Source organism: Callithrix jacchus, chromosome 4 (genome assembly GCF_049354715.1).
Source record: "Callithrix jacchus isolate 240 chromosome 4, calJac240_pri, whole genome shotgun sequence".
NCBI lineage: Eukaryota > Metazoa > Chordata > Mammalia > Primates > Cebidae > Callithrix > Callithrix jacchus.
In genome coordinates, this window is record NC_133505.1 from 50,507,167 (window position 1) to 50,527,228 (window position 20,062).

At 48.1% G+C, this 20,062-nt stretch overlaps 1 protein-coding gene across 2 annotated transcripts in view; it reads right to left on the reverse strand.

Moving 5' to 3' along the window:
- CCND3 (cyclin D3) overlaps nt 1–20,062 on the reverse strand; it is a 110,035-nt gene that overhangs the window by 68,765 nt on the left and 21,208 nt on the right. The window lies entirely within an intron of this gene.

Here is a 20,062-nt window from a genome sequence, read left to right on the forward strand (position 1 = left end):
GCACTTTGGGAGCCCAAGGCGTCAGATTGTCTGAGCCCAGGAGTTCAAGACCAGCCTGGGCAACATGATGAAACCCCATTTTTACAAAAAATACAAAAATTGGGCTGGGTGCGGTGGCTCATGTCTGTAATTCCAGCACTTTGGGACGCTGAGGCTGATGGATCACCTGAGATCAGGAATTCAAGACAAGCCTGGCCAACGTGGTGAAACTCTGTCTCTACTGAAAATACAAAAATTAGCCAGGCATGGTGGTGGGTGCCTGTAATCCCCGCTACTCTGGAGGCTGAGGCAGGAGAATCCCTTGAAACTGGGAGGCGGAGGCTGCAGTGAGCCCAGATCTCACCATTGTTCTCCAGCTGGGCAATAAGAGTGATACCCCGTCTCAAAAAAATAAAATTAAATTAAAAAATTAGCCGGGCATGGTGGTGCACACCTGTAGTCCCAGCTACTCAGGAGCCTAAGGTGGGAAGATTGCTTGAACCCAGGAGGAGGTTTCAGTGAGCCAAGATTTCGCCACTGCACTCCAACCTGAGCGATAGAGCGATCCTGTCTCAAAACAAACAACAAACAAAAACAAGGGGCTTAAGGGGAGCCCTAGAATAGAGATTCTGAAAGTGTGGTCCCTATACTAGTATAAGCAGCATCAACAACTTAGAAATGCAGATTCTTGGGCCCCACTCAGTCCTACTGAATCAGAATCTCTCAGCATTGGGTGTTTAACAAGCCCTCCGAGGAATGCAGGTGCAGGCTAAGCTTGGAAACCTTTGTTCTAGAATGTGGATTTGGGTCTGATTTCTTCATCCCTCAGGCACCCCCATGTTCATTCTCCTAGAGGACAAGAAGGCCTCAGCCCTGAAGGGGACTGTTATGAACTTCAGAAGTGGTTTCTTTTGTGAGCCAGAGGCTGTAGGCACAGTCAGGGACTGAGGTAGTACCTGGAAGAGCCCTCCCTCTCTTCTCATGACACCACTTTCATCTCTCCACACCCCTCTAAATAAAACAGAAAGGGAGGCGGGCAGTAGAAACCCACTGCCTTCCACTTTTCCATAACTGTGTCCCTGGCCCTGGGGCATCACCCTTCGCAGCATGGAGGACAGAGTGGGGAGTGAAGCTTTTGAATGAGGGGGACGAAATGGAATGTGGCTTCATGTGGCTGGGTTGGGGGAGGGAGTTGGAGGGAGAGGAGAGAGGAAGGGAGAGGAAGAATGTCCTCATTTCACCCAGCTGCCTCGGCCTGCACCTGTTCAGCAGAGGCCCAAGGAAAGACACCAGGCCCGACAGTAAATGAAACATGGCCCCACCCCATCTAGTGGGGCCCCTTCCCACACTGCAGCGGGGCCGGGTTAACTGACAGGAAAACTGTGAATGATTTCAGGTGGCTGAATGGGGGACTGGGGAAACAGATGTGCTCCTCTGTGGGGTAGAGCAACTGTCTTCTGTCACCCCCAAGCTCTCAGAGCTTGGGTAAGGTCAGCAGGAGTCAGATAGGTTGGGAACTGCTCAGAGACCTTCTCATACTGAAGGTGACATCGCTGCCATCAGCACTGAGGAGGTTCCAGGTTCCAAGCCTCACAACGTTCTTTAGTTCCTTTATAGGCAATAGTCTTCTTTTTTCTAAAGAGACTGTTTTTCAGAGCAGTTTTAGTTTCTCAGGAAAATTGACCTGTGAAAACTGAGATGAAATGTTATTTCCTCTTGATCAGTCCTCCAGAGAAACACTGCAGAGGTTCATCTGAGCAGTCAATCCATCGGCCATTTCACAAGCATCCAATGAGGGCTTCCTTTTTTTTTTTAGGCATCGTGACTCGGATCCAATGAGGGCTTTCAAAAGTGATTCTCGAACCTGTAAGAATAACTGGGAGTGGGCCGGGCGTGGTGGGTGGCTCGTGTCTGTAATCCCAGCACTTTAGGAGGCTGAGGTGGGTGGATCACAAGGTCAGGAGTTCGAGATCAGCCTGGCCAACATGGTGAAATCCCATCTCTTCTAAAAATACAAAGAGATTAGCTGGGCATGGTGGTGCCCGCCTGTAATCCCAGCTACTCAGGAGGCTGAGGCCGGAGAATTGCTTGAACCCGGGAGGTGGAGATTGCAGTGAGCCGAGATTGCACTACTGCACTCCAGCCTGGGCAACAGAGCAAGACTCTGTCTCAAGAAAAAAAAAAAAGAATAACTGGGAGTCGGAGTGAATGAAGGAATGAATGAATGAATTTACATTGACTGATTGATTGACTGAGACAGAATCTCACTCTGTCACCCAGGCTGGAGTATGTTGGTGCAATCACAGCTCACTGCAGCCTCAAACTCCTGGACTCAAGCAATTCTCCTGCCTCAGCCACCCAAGTAGCTAGGACCACAGTGATTACCTAGGCTGCCATGCCTGGCTAATTTTTTTTTTTAAAGATGGGGTTTCACCATAATGGCCAAGCTGGTCTTGATCTCCTGACCTCAGGTGATCCACCCACCTCGGCCTCCCAAAGTGCTAGGATTACAGGCGTGAGCCACCGTGCCCGGCCACCTGGCTAATTTTTAAAAATTATTTGTAGACACAGGATCTCACTTTGTTGCCTAAGCTGGTCTCAAACTTCTGGCCTCCAGCAATCTTCCTGTGCCAGCCTCCCAAAATGCTGAGATTATAGGCATGAGCCACAGCCCTGACTAACTGGGAATTTATTAAAGAGGCAAGCCCTGGTCACTCCACCAGAAATTCTGATTCAGGAGGTCTGGAGCGGGGTTTGGGATTATGTATTTTTGACACACTCCACAGGAGATGATACCTTTGACATACTGGGCCATAACTGGAGAAACTCAGGCATGGTGTGAGATACAAAGGGTTAGTTAGTTGCTCTGGCGGGAAGGAAGGAAGGAAGCAGCGAACATTAAGGACCCAAATCCTCCTCCCTCCACCGCCCCAGAACCGAAGACGCAGAGTACAAAGCCTGGAAGGACACTACTAGGCCCTCCTCCTGCAAATGCATACAGCCATGAATAGATGGGTGTAAACTGAGGCAGTGGAGGGAGGGGGTACTCTCAAGTCCTGAAAATCTCAGAGTGGGAGGCCACCAATGGCAGCACTCACTGGCACTGAGCTCCCTTCTACAGAAACCTACAAAGACTGAGAGCAAAGAGGAAATACCAGGAAAATGTCATAGGATCATCTCGTGGTAAGGTCTTGATCAAGGTGGCCTTTTCATGCCTGCATTTCCTCATCTGTCAAATGGGGAAGCATGACGGTCCCTGTCAAACAGGGTTACAGGAACATTGTGTGTAAGAGTTTAGAACAGTACCCAGCACATAATAAGGGCCAAGTAAGTGAAAGTTAGCATGATTAACATAGTTAAAAAGGGAGGGGTCAGGAGGAGCAGAGGGGCGTGGAGAAGGCTGGAAGAACACTGCGAGCATCTGGGAGACAGCAGGTATCCCTGGAGGATGACTGCAGTTGGAGCAGAGGGATCACATAGGATGAAATACAGGATTGGGTGGGAAAGATGAAAGGGAAGCATTATGGCTTGAATTGTGTCCCCCAAAAGATATGTTGAATTGCGAATCCCCCAGTATTTCAGAATATGGCCTTATTTGGAAATAGAGGCGCTGCAGACATAATTAGTTCAGATGAGGTCATGCTGGAGTAGGGTGGGCCCTGAATCCCATATAACTGGTGTCCTTTGAGAAGAGAAAGAGGGAATATGCCCCATGACCACAGAGCCAAGTATTGGAGTGATCTAGCTATAAGCCAAGGGACACCTGGGTCTAACAGAAGCTGGAAGAGACAAAGAAGGATCCTCCACTAAAGGCTTCTGAGGGAGCATGGACCTGCTGACACCATAGTTTTGGGCATCTGGCCTCCACACTGTGGGAGAATACACTTCTGTGGTTTGAAACCACCCAGTTTACAGTACTTTGTCATAGCTGTCTCTAGGACATGAACACAAGGGGTGTTTAGATTATCTGTGATGAGCAGCATGGAACTACTGTGGCGTCTTGAACTCTCGAACAGGGAAATCATTCTTGACAAATAAACCAGAGAAACTTGGAGAGTCATATGAAAACTTTCTCCCAGTCTTAGCTCTTTTTTTCTCCTTTTTTTTTTTTTTTTTTTTTTTTGAGACAGGGTCTTGCTCTGTTGCCCAGCCTGGAATGCAGTGGTGTGATCCCAGCTCACTGCAGCCTCCAATCCCCAGACTCCAGTGATCCTTCCACCTCAGCCTCCTGAGTAGCTAGACCTACAGGCACGTGCCACCACACCCAGGTAATTTTTGTATTTTTTGTCAAGATGGGATTTCATCATGTTACCCAGACTGGTCTCGAACTACTGGACTTAAGCAATCCACCTGCCTCCACTTTGCAAAGTGTTGGGATTACAGGCATGAGCCACCATTAACTCTTTTTTTTTTTTTCTTTGAGACAGAGTTTTGCTCTTGTTGCCCAGGCTGGAGTACACTGTTGCCATCTTGGCTCACCGAAACCTCCACCTCCTGGGTTCAAGTGGTTCTCCTGCCTCAGCTTCCCAAGTAGCTGGGATTACAGACATGTGCCACTATGCCCGGCTAATTTTGTATTTTCAGTAGAGGTGCAGTTTCTCCATGTTGGTCAGGCTGGTCTCGAACTCCCAACTTCAAGTGATCCACGCCTGGTGGCATTACTTCATTTTTAAGACTTTGCTTAGACTTCTTTGCCCACTCTTTAAGAATGTTGATGTCGTGGAAGACAAAGAAAAACGAAGGAATCATTTCAGGTTAAACAAAACTTGGGAGACAGAACAACTGAATATGACCCATGATCTGGGACTTGGTTTTCATTTCTGCAAAGCACAATGTTGGGAGAAATGTGAATTTGAATAAGATCTACAGGTTAGACATGTCACTGTCAGTTTCCCGGTTTTTATAATTCTATGGAGACTGTATAAGAGAAGACCTTCTTCTAAGAATGCACACTGAAGTATTTAGGGGTGAGGGACATTATGACTGCAACTTATCAAAGAATATACCGTATATACATAAGATAGAAATAGATAGAAGATAGAATGATAAAGCAAATGTGTTAAAATGTTAACGTTTGGAGAATCTGTGTGAACACTATGAGAATTTTTGTACAATTCTTATGATTTTTCTTTCAGTCTGAAATTATATCAAAATAAAAAATAGGCAAGGGGAGTCCATTGTCCAGCCCTGTGGCTCTTGTGCTAAACTTTCTGCAACCCTATTAAGTTCCTGGAGCCCATGTCTGGACACTGAATTAAAGTGATGAGTGAGGTCAGGCACGACAGCTGATGCCTGTTATCCCAGCACTTTGGGAGGCCGAGGAGGGCCTCCTAAAAACACAAAAAATTAGCTAGGTGTGCCCAGCATGGTGGCTCACACCTGTAATCTTAGCACTCTGGGAGGCAGAGATGGGTGGATCACCTGAGGTCAGGAGTTTGAGTCCAGGCTGGCCAATATGGTGAAACCCCATCTCTACTAAAAATATAAACATTAGCCATGCGTGGTGGCAGGCACCTGTAATCCCAGCTACTCGGAGGCTGAGGCAGGAGAATCGCTTGAACCTGGGGCTGGTGGGGAGTTGGTGGAGGTTGCAGTGAGCCAAGATTGCACCACTTCACTCCAGCCTGGGCAAAAGAGTGAGACACTGTATCAAAAATAAAATAAAAATATAAAACAAAACCAAAAAAATTAGCCGGGAGTATTGGTGCATGACTGTAATCCCAGCTACTCAGGAGGCTGTGGCAAGAGAATCACTTGAACCCAGGAGGCAGAGGTTGTAGTGAGCCAAGATGGTGCCACTGCTCCAGCTGGGAGACAGAGTAAGATTCTGTCTCAAATAAATACATAATAAAATCAAGTGATGAGTAAAGGAGTTCTGAAACTTGTGATTTCTACATGCTGGAATTCTGCTTATGCCCTTGGTGGTTGTTGGCTATTAAAATGAGTGTAGTGTGGAATTATGTACATTACAAGATATTTGCAGAAAATCCTTTTTTTTTTTTGAGACAGAGTTGTTTCGCTCTTGTTACCCAGGCTGGAGTGCAATGGCGCAATCTCAGCTCACCACAACCTCCTCCTCCTGGGTTCAGGCAATTCTCCTGCCTCAGCCTCCTGAGTAGCTGGGATTATAGGCAGGCGCCAGCATGCCCAGCTAATTTTTGTATTTTTAGTAGAGACGGGGTTTCACCATGTTGACCAGGATGGTCTCAATCTCTTGACCTTGTGATCCACCTGCCTCTGCCTCCCAAAGTGCTGGGATTACAGGCTTGAGCCACCGCGCCTGGCCGACAAAATTCTTTTTTCTTCTCATGCATAGTATGACCTGGAACTAAATGGAGCTGTACATATATATTCATCCAAGCTTCTACCAGATTCATTATATGCTATCCTGAGACAGATGAATCCAAGCTCTTCTTCTTTTTTTTTTTTTTGAGACAGAGTTTCGCTGTTGTTACCCAGGCTGGAGTGCAATGGCACGATCTCAGCTCACTGCAACCTCCGCTTCCTGGGTTCAAGCAAATCTCCTGCCTTAGCCTCCCAAGTAGCTGGGACTACAGGCGTGCACCACCATGCCCAGCTAATTTTTGTATTTTTAGTAGAGACGGGGTTTCACCTTGTTGACCAGGATGGTCTCGATCTCTTGACCTTGTGATCCACCACCTTGGCCTCCCAAAGTGCTGGGATTATAGGCGTGAGCCACCGCACCTGGCTAAGCTCTTCTTACCTACTTTTGGAAATGGGAACATAACCCCCTCTCACAGCCTGTTCTATTACTGATCATTTCTGACCACTAGAACATTCCTTGACCTACTGAGCCAAAACTTTCCTTCCTGAAGCCTCTACCTGCTGATCCTGGTCTTGTTTTCTGGGTAATGGAGCCTCTACCTGCTAATCCTGGTCCTATAGCCTGTTTAGGGCTGATGTGGGACCCCTAATGAACTTGGTCATCTCAAAAAAATTGTTCATATTTATGGTGTATAGTGTGATATTCTGAAATATGTATATACTGTGGAATAACTAAATCAAGCTAATTAACATATGCATTGCTTCACATTTTGTGTGTGTGTGTGTGTGTGTGTGGTGAGAACATAAACACTGCACTTAGAGGTTTTCACATATACAATATGTTTTTATTTTATTTATTTATTTATTTTTTGAGACAGAGTTTTACTCTGTCACTCAGGCTGGAGTACAATGACACAATCTTGGCTCACTGCAAGCTCCGTTTCCTGGATTCAAGTGATTCTCCTGCCTCAGCCTCCAGAGTAGCTGGGGTTACAGATGTGTGCCACAACACCCAGCAAATTTTTGTATTTTAGTAGAAACGGAATTTCACCATGTTGACCAGGCTGGTCTTGAACTCCTGACCTTAGGTGATCTGCCCACCTTGGCTTCTCAAAGTGCTGGGATTACAGGCATGAGCCACCGCGCCTGGCCACAATATGTTTGCATTAACCATAGTCACTATGTTGTACAATAGGTCTCATGAACTTACTCCTCCCATCTAGCTGAAATTTTGTATCTTTTGGCCAACATAAAAATATATTATTTTCATCTTTGTGTTATAAATGAGGAAATTGCAACTCAGACAGGAGTTTGAATCTCTGCTGTGATAATTCAAGTTTACTAATCTCTCTGTCCTTCAGTTTCGTCTTCCGCAACATGGGATAATAATAATTCCTACCTCACAGACAGCTGGGAAGTATTAAGTGAGAAAGTAGATTCACAACATGCAACAGTGCCTAGCATATGGTAAATGCTTGATAAATGTTAGCTGCTATTACTATTGATTACTTTTTTTTTAAAGACAGTTATTGCCCAGGCTGGAGTGCACTGACTCCATCTCGGCTCACTGAAACCTCCACCTCCCGGCTTCAAGCAGATCTCCTGCCTCAGCCTCCTGAGTAACTGGGATCACAGGCATCCACCATCATGCCGAGCTAATTTTTGTATTTTTAGTAGACAGGGTTTCACCATGTTGGCCAGGCTGTTCTCAAACTGCTGACCTCAAGTGATCCACCCGCCTCGGCCTCCCAAAGTTCTGGGATTACAGGCGTGAGCCACTGCGCCTGTCCTGTTATTACTATTCTTGATTCAGAGTTTGCACTCTCAACTACAACATCCAACATTCCAGAGTTCGCACTCTCAACCTGCTAAGTGGGCAAAGGAGAAAAATTGATGCTGAATGATGCTATGGGGAAGCTCTAGATAAATGGAGTCACAGAGGAGCGCCATCTGAAGGGGCCTTGATAGACTAGCACCTCACCAAGCAGAGAAGGGCAGGGGCATGTCCTGGAAGCACAGAGGGACAAGGTCTGTTTCTGTCCCTTGCCCTGCCTCTCCCTGGCACGGCATCCTGCTCCTATCCTGCAGGTCTTCACCTCTGCCCCTCACTGTGGCCTGCCAGTGCTCCCGCCTGCAGTGCCCATGGTCCCCTGCCTCAGCTGCCTCCCTAATCAGGGGCCCACAGCCTCTCTAGCAGGGAGTGGGAGCCCCTGGCACTTAGGGCCTGGCAGGGCCCCTGATAAACAACTGGAGCTCTTGTTCGCAGAATCTGTCATCTCTAAAGGAAAAGCAGAAACAAACTACAGAATGAGGGGAGCTGGCTGATAAGGAGTCACATGGCTGCTGGCAGTTCTCCACTCAGACCTCAGACCTCTGGCCTCTGCTTGTGGGACTTCTTGCTTGTCCTTCAAGATCCACTGCAAAAATGCCTTGTCTCCACAAAGCCATCTGTGGAGACTGCACCCCCAACCACCCCACGCCCTGCAAGCTTCCATTGCACCCAGCACAAGATCCACTACTGCCATTTATTGCACTAAGTGGAAACTGGTCAGGTTGTGGGGTCTCAACAAGCCTGTGAGCTCCAGAAGGCAGGCATTTTGTCTCACGGACCTAGCCCAAAACAGAACCGTCTATGGAAATAGTGAAATGACTGAGTAGAATATGCATGGACTATGACACAGGCAATCAAGAAATCTATATCTTGACAAACAAAAAATAGTTTATTAAAATGTTGTATGGGTAGAAGGCAAAGGCTGGAAATTTTAAATTTTTCCAAAATAATAAGATTTTATATTTTAACGATATAATATTTTATATTTTAATAATAAAATGTGGCTGGGTGCAGTGGCTCACATCTGTAATCACAGCACTTTGGGAGGCCAAGACACACAGCACTTTGGGAGGCTACTCAGGAGGATGAGGCAGGAGAATAGCTTGAACCCAGGAGGTAGAGGTTGCAGTGAGCCGAGATTGCATCACTGCACTCCAGCCTGGGTGACAAGAGTGAGACTCAGTCTCAAAAAAAATCTTAGGCTTGGAGATTTACATAAATTCTATTTAAAAAACAAGATGGGCTGGGCAAGGTGGCTCATGCCTATAATTCCAACAATTTGGGAGGCTGAGGCAGGCAGATCACTTGAGGTAAGGAGTTCAAGACCAGCCTAGTCAACATGGTGGTCCCCATCTCTACTAAAAATATAAAAAATTAGCCAGGTGTGGAGGTGTGCCTCTGTAGTACCAGCTACTCAGGAGGCTGAGGCAGGAGAATTGCTTGAACCTGGGAGGTGGAGGTTGCAGTGAGCTGAGGTCACACCACTACACTCCAGCCTGAGTGACAGAGAAACACTCTGTCTTGAAAAACACACACACACACACACACACACACACACACACACACACACACAGAGGAACTATAACACCGGGCATGCAAAATGATCCTAACTTTGTAAAAAAAAAAAAAAGTTATTGGCTGGGCGTGGTGGCTCAAGCCTGTAATCCCAGCACTTTGGGAGGCTGAGGTGGGTGGATCACGAGGTCAAGAGATCAAGTCCATCCTGGTCAACATGGTGAAACCCGTCTCTACTAAAAATACAAAAAATTAGTTGGGCATGGTGGCGCGTGCCTGTAATCCCAGCTACTCGGGAGGCTGAGGCAGGAGAATTGCCTGAACCCAGGAGGCGGAGGTTGCGGTGAGCCGAGATCACGCCATTGCACTCCAGCCTGGGTAACAAGAGCGAAACTCCGTCTCAAAAATAAATAAATAAATTAAAATAAAATAAAATAGGATCATAGAATACTGTTCATCAATAACTTTTTTTTTTTTTTGAGACGGAGTTTCGCTCTTGTTACCCAGGCTGGAGTGCAATGGCGTGATCTCGGCTCACCGCAACCTCCGCCTCCTGGGTTCAGGCAATTCTCCTGCCTCAGCCTCCCGAGTAGCTGGGATTACAGGCACGCGCCACCATGCCCAGCTAATTTTGTATTTTTAGTAGAGACGGGGTTTCTCCATGTTGGTCAGGCTGATCTCAAACTCCCAACCTCAGGTGATGTGCCTGCATTGGCCTCCCAAAGTGTTGGGATTACAGGAGTGAGCCACGGTGCCCGGCCCACAGTTTCACTTTCTTTGGTTTCAGTCACCCGTTGTGCAGTACAAAAAGATATTTTGAGAGAGAGAAAGAGAGAGACCACATTCACACAACTTTTATTACAATATATAATTATAGCTGTTCTATTTTATTATTAGTCATCGTGGTTAATTTCTTACTGTATGTAATGTATACATTAAACTTTATCATTGGTATGTACATATAGGAATAAACATAATATACAGAGAGTCTGGTGCTATCTGCCGTTCCAGGCATCCACTAGGGATCTGTGAATAAGGGTGACTAGCATTTGCCATCTTCTGTTCTGTTTCCCCTCACTCATTTGTTGGACCACGTTTTCCTAAGAGAATATCCTATGCAGTGATGAGCAGCATTGGAGAAACAAGGATGGTCCCAAAGGCATCAGCCACAGAGCAGTCATCCTTCACATGTGCTGAATGAATGAGAGAAGGGTGGAAACCAATGAGACACAAAGCCTGTCCTCAAGGAGCTCCTAGTCTAGTAAGGACAATAATATATGAGTTATGTTATCCACACATAACACACACTAGGAGGAGGTACGTGGAAGGAGGAGCTAAGTGGATTTAAAATGAGCCTTGAAGACTGGTCAAGTTTGGATGGAGAGGGGTGGATGGGGGTAGGATAAGGGGCATTCCAGGAAGGGGGACAGTGTGCATAAAGCAATGGAAGCAGGAACACCCCAGGATCTCTCAGATCTAGGTAGCAGGGAGAGGGTTATAAAGGTTCATTGTGGGTAAAGGCCTGGAATGATGAGTTGAGCCCAGATCCTCGGAGAACCAGAACATCAAGAGAAGGTGGATTTGATTTTGCAGGCCCTGGGAAGCCTCTAACAGTCTCTGAGCTTTAGAAATGCACAGTAGTCAGGCGCAGTGGCTCATGCCTATAATCTCAGCACTTTGGGAGACTGAGGCAGGTGGATTACCTGAGGTCAGGAGTTTGAGACCATCCTGACCCAAATAGTCAAGACGTGTCTCTACTAAAAATACACAATATCAGCCGGGCGTGGTGGTGGGCACCTGTATTCCCAGCTACCGGGGAGGATGTGGCAGGAGAATCCCTTGAACCTGGAAGGTGGACGTTGCAGCAGTGAGCCAAGATTATGTCATTGCACTCCAGCCTGGGCAACAAGAGCAAAACTCCATCTCAGAAAAAAAGCACAGTAATCCATAAAGGGCTGAAGGAGGCTGGCAGCCACAGGGAGCAGGGGCAGAGGGGAAATTCCAAACTTTTTCCCCACCTTGCTGGCTTAAAGGAAGCAAGTAACACATGTTAAGTGCTGACCATGGGCAAATCACTGCTCTGTTTTTAATCCTGGAAACGGTTCTGTGAGATGAGATGGTATGATCCCAATTTGCAGACTGAGTTTTAGAAGGCTGAAGTTTGCCCATGATTCTGCTGAGAGAGATCCACGATCATCTTGCCAGGAAACAATCCCAAGGATCGGAATCCAAGTTGGCCTGAACCCACAGGCCAAAGCACCGTCTCCCAATCTCACTTTCTCCAATAGCATCATTCATATTTACCAGCATCTAGCCCTATGATGGTTCAGTACACATTGGAATGAGTGAATGAAGAAATGAATGAACAAATGATTGAATCCCAGGCTGCTAAAGAAAACCTCTCAGCACGCACAAAAAGCGTAGCGATGGAGGTGGGGAGGAGATGTAAGAATAAATGGAAAATAAATAATCGCTGTATTACCACTTCCTCTGGGGCTGGGTCATGGTTTTTAACGGTGTGCAGCAGGCACATCCACTGTGGTACAGGCACATCCACAGAGACATAAAGAGCTATTTATTTACTTCCTTTGAGGGGTAAATAAAGATCAGGTCAAAACAGGCTCCCCCAAACTGCCAGGGGTCTCCCCCAGGTGCTGATGCATCACTCGGCCTGAAGCAGTCACAGGTGGCCTCTGCTTATATGTCATCTGCGCCTTCCTTTACGCATGCGTGGGTCTGGCTCACAAGGGAGGCCCCACGTGTGGTGGGGAGGTAGGGGAAGGGGAAGGGTGGCAGGGCAGGGCTTCCTCACTGCTCTGCCACGGCAGCAACATTTATACCCCCAGGAGGGATATGGGAGACTCAACAAGTGGAATGGCGCTGGCCTAAGAGCTGGCTCAGGGTGCTGGAGGCCCCATGCTGTGCCAGGCAGTGGATCCGCAGATGGCTGGATTGTGGGGGGACAGGACTAAGAGGGGCACCATGTAGAGGTACAGTCAAGCCTCATTATTCATGGAGCCTGTATTTGTGAATTTTCCTCCTTGCTAATATTTGTGACCCTGAAATCAATACTTGAGTTGCTTTGTCGTCTTTCACAGAACATGCACGTTGGGTGACTCAAATTTTTCATGGCTCTGCATGTTCCCAGCTGAGGTGGGACAGGGCAGCACTCTGCCTGTTGCAGCTCCCATAATGTAAACAAGCGTCCTTGTCAGGCCGGGCGTGGTGGCTCACGCTTGTAATCCCAGCACTTTGGGAGGCTGAGTCGGGCGGATCACCTGAGGTTGAGAGTTTGAGACAAGCCTGACCAACATGGAGAAACCTCGTCTCTACTAAAAATACAAAAATTGGCCAGGCATAGTGTGCATACCTGTAATCCCAGCTACTCAGAAGGCTGAGGCAGGAGAAATGCTTGAACCCAGCAGGTGGAGATTGCGCCATTGTGCTCCAGCCTGGGCAAGAGCGAGACACCGCAAACAAACAACACAGCAAACAAAAACAACAAAAACAGGTGTCCTTGTCACAGCCTACTTAGTGCCACCTTTTCTGCATTGCTGGTCTTTTTATTGATTTCCTTGTTTAAAATGTCCCCCAAGCCTAGGGCTGATGTGCTGGCAAATGTTTCTCAGTACGAGATGACTATATGTGCCTTACAGAGAAAATACATTAGATCAGGTTCGTTTGGTCATGAATTATCGTGCTGTGGGCCAAGTTCAATGTTAATGAGTCAATAATATATATTCAAAAAGATGTCTTTAAATAGAAACACACAGAAGACAAAGTTATGCCTTGACTAGTTTATGAAAGTCTTGTGACTCATGGCTCACAGAGACCTAACCCTGTGTTTCCCCTCTGTGTAATGGGCCAGTATCCACCAATTCAGTGTTTGTGGTGACTGTACAGAACATAAGTAGTGAGAACAGTGAGAACTGGTAGTTTAAACATTGTAATAATGAAGGCAGCCGTATCCTCTGGGTACCTGTGAATGCCAGTCTGCATCTACTCATCTATCCACCACCCATCATCTATTGAACACCCAGTAAGTACAGAATCCAACACTAAAAGCAACAAATACAGGATGCAAGCAGGGCCCTGGCCCGCCCACTGACTATCTTAACTGTGCAATGGGGGCATCTGTAGGTTAAGACTGACTCTGAAGGTTTTATTTTTTTATTTGGCCTAGATCCCTGGGTTGATATACTAGCATTGGGGCTTAAAAGTTTTGCCAGTATTTATATCAGGCAAATACCTGTGTCATAATAACAACCTAACACATACACTTACTAGGGCCAGGCACTGTTTTGAGTATGTGCATAAAGCCTCCTAACAACTCATGTAATTCTCCTAATAGCCCTGTATGGTGGGTGCTATTTTTTTTTTAAGACAGTCTTGCTCTGTCACCAGGCTGGAGTGCAGTGGCATGATCTCGGCTCACTGCAACCTCTGCTTCCCAGGTTCAAGTGATTCTGCTGCCTCAACTTCCCAAGTAGCTGGGACTACAGGCGTGTGCCACCATGCCCAGCTAATTTTTGTATTTTTAGTAGAGACAGGGTTTCACCATGTTGGCCAGGATGGTCTTGATCTCTTGACCTCATGATCTGCCCACTGCGGCCTCCCAAAGTGCTGGGATTACAGGCGTGAGCCACCTTGCCCAGCCTGGTGGATACTATTATTATCCCCAGTTTACAGATAAGGACACTAAAGCACAGAGAGGTTAAGAATTCACCTGGATATCAAGGCTGGTGTGTGGAAGAGGCAGAAAGGCTTATGTGCCTCCAGTGACATGGAAGGAGGGCCAGCATCTTGTGGGGCTCTCAGTCCTCCCTCAATGATGAGGAGGATCCCTCTCCTTAGGCATGCACCGGCACTGTTCAGTAGCAGGAGAGCATGAAGTGATGTTGGGAGGCTGGGGCCACTTGGAAGTCTAGGCAAGCAGGCCAGGCGTGATGGCTCACGCTGGTAATCACAGCACTTTGGGAGGCTGAGGCGGGTGGATCACCTGAGGTCAGGAGTTCGAGACCAGCCTGGACAACATGGTAAAACCCCGTCTCTACTAAAAATACAAATTACCCAGGCCTGGTGGTAGGCACCTGTAATCCCAGCTACTCGGGAGACTGAGACAGGGCAATCACTTGACTCCGGGTGGTGAGGTTGCAGTGAGCTGACATCAAACCACTGCACTCTGGCTTTGGGGACAGAGTGAGACTCCATCTCAAAAAATGAAATATGAAATGAAATGATATGAAATGAAATGAAATTCAGGCAGGAAGAGAGCAGGGCTTGCACACAGGCAGACAGAAGGTCTGGGATCTAACTGACAGGAAACAGGGAGCCCGGCAGTTCTCCGAGGAGGCCAGGGCAAGGGGCCTCTCTTTCAGCAAGGCCAAGAGGGGCTCAGGAAGCTAAGTCCCAGGGAGAAGCCTTAGAGACCACGGCCTCACAGAGGAAGTGTTTTTATAGAGATTTCCAACTGCTGCACCACCTTCTTTCCTGGAGCAAAGAGGTGCAGTTGGTGACCTGGGGCCATGGGTAATGGGAAGAATGGGAAGGAGAGATCCCTTCCAACCTGGAAAACTGGAGGGACAGCTAGAATTGGAGAAGGGGTTGAGTGAGGACATCTCCCCTCAGCTCACAGAAGAAGTCAGAAACCTCACCAACCGAGAAAAATCAGATTCCACCCTGGTGTGAGAGGGAAGTGAAAGTGCACCTCCAATGCCTGCTCCCCCACCCTCCCCTCCAGGACCCTGGTGCATCCTGCACCCGGGCTGTCCCACAATGGTGGGCTCCAAGGTGAGGGCCTGTCACATGTGTTCACAGGCTCCCTTAGGGCCTTCTGAGCTCTGACTCACAAGGGTGGCTCTCTCAGAGCTGTGATGGCCTGGTCTCTCCTCCCCAGGGAGGCAGAAAAGGAACTGGGGAAAATGAGGGCTTATAAGCTACAAGAGGTAAGGAACTGGGCCTGTCTTGTTCCTTCCTCTTTCACACACACTGAACATGGTGCCTGGTGTATCCATGGTATCCACTTAATAAACACAGAGGCTGGGTGCAGTGGCTCACACCTGTAATCCCAGCACTTTGGGAGGCTGAGGTGGGCGGATCACAAGGTCAAGAGATCAAGACTATTCTAGCCAACATGGTGAAACCTCATCTCTATTAGTAAAAAATACAAAAATTACAAAAATTGGTGGCGCGTACCTGTAGTCCCAGCTACTCGGGAAGCTGAGGCAGGAGAATCACTTGAACCTGGGAGGCGGAGGTTGCAGTGAGCCAAGATCATGCCATTGCACTCTAGCCTGGGTGACAGAGCGAGATTCTGTCTCAAAAAATAAAAATAGGGCTGGGCACAGTGGCTCAAGCCTATAATCCCAGCACTTTGGGAGGCCAAGGCGGGTGGATCACGAGGTCAAGAGATAGAGACCATCCTGGTCAACATGGTGAAACCCCGTCTCTACTAAAAATACAAAAAATTAGCTGGGCATGGTGGCGCGTGCCTGTAAAGGTCCCAGCTACTGAGGAGGCTGAGGCAGGAGAATTGCCTGAACCCAGGAGGCGGAGGTTGCGGTGAGCTGAGATCATGCTATTGCACTCCAGCCTGGGTAACAAGAGCGAAACTCCATCTCAAAAATAAATAAATAAATAAATAAATAGACCCTGAGCGGATGAGCGAGTCAATGAGGGAGTGAATGAATGAGTCAACACTGGACCCACAAGGCTGCCTGTCAGCCTCTAGCCACGTGGAGATTCCCATCTCCAGAGAAGAGCTCTGCTATATACGTTCCTCAAACTCCCTGTTAGCTAACTGTGACATGTGACCAACTGGTGATCAAAGGGATAAGCCATCTACCAACTGTTAGGTCATATTCTGAAAATAAACCCTTTCCTCTATTTTTGACAAACCTTGACCTCCCTGCCTCAACCCCGCTCACAGCACATTTGACCTTCTCAATGACCTCTCAAAGGGATGGGGACATGACCCTCTGCTTCATCAAAGAACGGCACAGACTCCCCCACAGGGCAAATTCGGTGCTCCTCAATGAACCTTACCCTGATTCTATAGGGTGCTCCTGTGAGAAGGGCTCCATGATGACCTCCAAGGGGCCTCTGGTCAGGGCGAGGGAGAATCAGACCCTCCACCTTTGACCAGAGGCGAGGGAGTCCAGTGTGAGGGCATTAGTGAAGGGGGTTCTGGCCCGCCTCTGCTCTAGGCCCCTCACAAAAAGAAGTCCATCTGGAAACATTCTTCTCCCAGCAGGTTCTCATAGGAAGGCCTACATGACGCAGGCTCCCCAGCCCGTTCTCATCTACAGCTCATGGCAAAGATTGTCAACTGCCCCTAAAATCCACTTTCCCTTCTTGTACCTTTGGTCCTAGAAGCTCCACTACATATTTTTCCCAGACTCCCTGTCAGCTAAGTGTGGCATGTGACCAGCTGGTGACCAAAGGGATGTCATCTGGCAACTGTGAGGTCATGTTCTGAAAAGGAAGGGAAGTGCCCTCTCTTTTTTTTTTTTATTTTTTGAGACAGGGTTTCACCATGTTGGCCAGGATGGTATCGATCTCCTGAACTTGTGATCCACCTACCTCAGCCTCCCAAGTGCTGGAATTACAGGCATGAGCCACCACGCCCGGACTTTTTTTATTTTTTATTTTTATTTTTGCCTTCTGTTTCTTGTAACTTTCTTCCCTCCCCACTGGCTGGCTGATGGAGCCAGCAGCCACAATGGCATACCATCTCCCACCCACAAGGGCACAGGAGGGGCTTGAGTCCTCAACATCATCAAGGGGTCAGATCACCCACCCAGATTTGTATGGGAGAAATTTCCATTTTGTGAAGCCACTCTAGTTGGAGTCTGTGTTACAGCAGTCTTACCTCCCCTAGTGCCTATCCTAGCCCATTCTTTGGTGCCAAGATGCTGGTAAAGGTGTGCATGAGAGGCCCTGTACTCATCCATGTCTCCAGCCTTTCAGCTCCATTAGGCCAGCTTCCTGCGTGTCAGAGTGCTTTCTAGGCTGTTAAGACACCCCTGAAGCCGGGCATGGTGGCTCACGCCTGTAATCCTAGCACTTTGGGAGGCCGAGGTGGGTGGATCACCTGAGGTCAGGAGTTCAAGACCAGCCTGGCCATCATGGAGAAATCCCATCTTTAAAAAAAAAAAAAAAAAAGACACCCCTGGATCCATTCCCACTTAATCCCAAATGAGGCCAAAGGTGACTGTCTCCCTCATGATACCCAATTTATTCTTCCCTTGAAGTGACCATTTCTCAGCTGCTTATCTCCTTCCCTGCTTAGGAAACCACTGTGCTTAGGCAAACCCATCCTATGGGGAAGGTGGTAAGGAGAACAGAAAGTGCGTGGGTGTCACACCAGAGCCCAAATCTCGCCAATGCTCACCTCATCTCATCTGTGTAGCGCTGGACAGATCTCTTAGCTTCTCTAAGCCTCAGTTTCTTCTCTATGAAATGGGGGTAATAACTGCTTACAGGTTAGTGGAGAGAAGATTACACACTCGTAAAGTCCCTAGCACCGTGCCTGGCATGTAATAGGTGCTCACTAAATCGTGGCTGCTATTACTATGGTGCTAAGTAAGGGAATATTGAGGACACAGCTGGAGAAGAGATCTGATGACCTCCCTGGTGGAGGGTGGCCAGGGAGGGAGTGGAAGAGAGAGCTGGGGAGAGGAAACCGTGCCCATAAAGAGGAAGAGAGAGGCAGAGCTGGAGGTGCCATCAGGGGAGAGAGAGGAGTGGGTTTGGTGATGACCACGCTGGGCGAGGGGTGGACAGCACAGCTGTGCTGTCTATCAGCTGCCTCCAGCTCAGACAATTCCTGTGCCCATCTCATTTTTGTCTCTGCCCGTTGCCTCTGCTGGGTTGGCCACTCTCACCACCACAGTCACTGTTGTCACCCTGTCAGCTGCTGTTTCTTTCCTCATCTTCCTTCCTGCTCATAATATGGCAGAAGGTGGCAAGGGAAGCAGCTGCCCTCTGCCAGCAACCTCCCTGCCCCTGGAGGCTGGAGCTGCCCAGAGGCATGGGTAAGAACTCAGGATCTGGAGACACACAGGCTGAGTTCTGTTCCCACCTCTAGCACTTAGGAGCGGGGTGACCTCAGCAAGGGAGATGACGCGGCTAAAGCTTCAGTTTCCTCATCTGCACAGTAGGGATAACAGGGCTGTTGAGAAGAAGGAATGAGATTACGTGTGGTCAGCACCCAGCCCAGCACAGTGTCTGGCACACAGCAAGTGTTCAATGCATGTTTGTGTTTGCTATTATCAAGGCCAAATAGGCCTGTGACCTGTGCAGCCACGCAGGGTCCCATGCTCAGGAGGGGTCCCAAACTTGGTTAATTTTTTTTTTTTTGAGACAGAGTCTTGCTCTGTGGCCAGGCTAGAGGGCAGTGGTGTGATCTTGGCTCACTGCAACCTCTGCCTCCTGGGTTCAGGCGATTCTTCTGCCTTAGCCTCCCCATGAGCTGTGACTGCAGGCATGCACCACCACGCCTGGCTAATTTTTGTGTTTTTAGTAGAGACGGGGTTTCACTATGTTGGCCCGGATGGTCTTGATTTCTTGACCTCATGATCCACCCACCTTAGCCTCCCTAAGTGCTGGGATTACAGGTGTGAGTCACTGCTCCCGGCTGAAACTTTTTTTTTAAGAGACAGGGTCTCACTCTGTTGTCCAGACTGTAGGAGTGCAGTGGCATGATCATAGCTCACTGCAGCCTTGAACTCCTGAGTCCAAGTGATTCACCTCAGCCTGCTGAGTAGCTAGGAGTACAGGCAGGCACCACCAGCTACTTTATTTTTTAATTTTATGATTTCTTTTTTTTTGTATACAGGGTCTCACTGTGTTGCCCAGGCTGGTCTCGAGCTCTTGGCCTGAAGAGATCCTCCTGCCTTTGCCTCCCAAAGTGGTGGTATTACAGGCATGAGCCACCACACTCAGCTTTAAAATTCTTAATAATTTTTGAACACGGGTCCTGCAAATTATGTAGCTAGTCCTGGCCATTATTAGCATGCATTTATTGAATCTGCTGGCTGTCAGTGGCTACAGAAGAGACCTGTCCAGGAGTCTGTTAAAGATGTGGGACATTAGAGGGCCTTGGGAATCTCAAGGGAGGGATTTAAATACAGTGATGTGGGACCATGCCAGGTTGCCAGCAATTAGAGACTAAGAGGGGAGTGAGATTCCCACACATACTCTCACTGGGGCTGGGTGCGGTGGTTCACGCCTGTAATCCCAGCACTTTGGGAGGCTGAGGCAAGCAGATCACCTGAGGTCAGGTGTTCGAGACCAGCCTGACCAACATGGTGAAACCTGTCTCTACTAAAAATACAAAATTAGCCAGGCACAGTGGTGCATGCCTGTAATCCCAGCTACTTGGGAGGCTGAGGCAGAAGAATTGCTTGAACCTGGGAGGCGGAGGTTGCAGTGAGCCAAGATCACACCACT